Source organism: Salminus brasiliensis, chromosome 3 (assembly GCF_030463535.1).
Source record: "Salminus brasiliensis chromosome 3, fSalBra1.hap2, whole genome shotgun sequence".
In the NCBI taxonomy this organism is placed as follows: domain Eukaryota; kingdom Metazoa; phylum Chordata; class Actinopteri; order Characiformes; family Bryconidae; genus Salminus; species Salminus brasiliensis.
In genome coordinates, this window is record NC_132880.1 from 22,756,468 (window position 1) to 22,757,317 (window position 850).

General features: G+C 38.4%; 1 non-coding gene across 1 annotated transcript; it reads right to left on the reverse strand.

Moving 5' to 3' along the window:
* Positions 1-229: 229 nt before the first annotated feature.
* trnag-gcc (transfer RNA glycine (anticodon GCC)) lies at positions 230-300 on the reverse strand. Its single transcript has one exon. It is a non-coding gene; the product is annotated as a tRNA-Gly (tRNA).
* Between the last annotated feature and the right edge of the window lie 550 nt (positions 301-850).

Below are 850 nucleotides of genomic sequence, written 5' to 3' on the forward strand. Positions count from 1 at the left end.
CTATGCTTAAGAAATGTTATGCATTAATGCTTTAATGAACATACTTCAGGAATGTTTCGCACTGAAAACACAAAAATTTTTTATTGACACACAATAAGCTAATAGTGTTCAGGCTGAGGGAAGATTTCACAAAACAGTTTTATATTAGAAGACCTTCCAATGGTCTGACAAAACAAGAATGTAAGAAAAATAGCCTATGATGTAGAACATTTTAAAAGCTGGCAACCGCTGCATTGGCCGGGAATCGGACCCGGGTCTCCCGCGTGGCAGGCGAGAATTCTACCACTGAACCACCAATGCTTACATGAAAGACTATTTTAAATGTAGTCTACTGAGCAGAACCTTTCTGCTCTCCCACAAGCCAGTCGAAAAAACTTCCACTGACCTAACATTGCTTTCCTGACTATGCTTAAGAAATGTTCTGCATTAATGCTTTAATGAACATACTTCAGGAATTTTTCGCACTGAAAACACAAAATTTTTTTATTGACACACAATAAGCTAATAGTGTTCAGGCTGAGGGAAGATTTCACAAAATTTTTTTATATTAGAAGACCTTCCAATGGTCTGACAAAATAAGAATGTAAGAAAAATAGCCTATGATGTAGAACTTTTTAAAAGCTGGCAACCGCTGCATTGGCCAGGAATCTGACCCGGGTCTCCCGCATGGCAGGCAAGAATTCTACCACAGAACCACCAATGCTTACGTGAAAGACTCTTTTAAATATAGTCTATTGCTCTCCGAAAACCTTTCTGCTTTCCCACAAGCCAGTCGAAAAAACTACCACTGACCTAACATTGCTTTCCTGACTATGCTTAAGAAATGTTCTGCATTAATGCTTTAATGAAC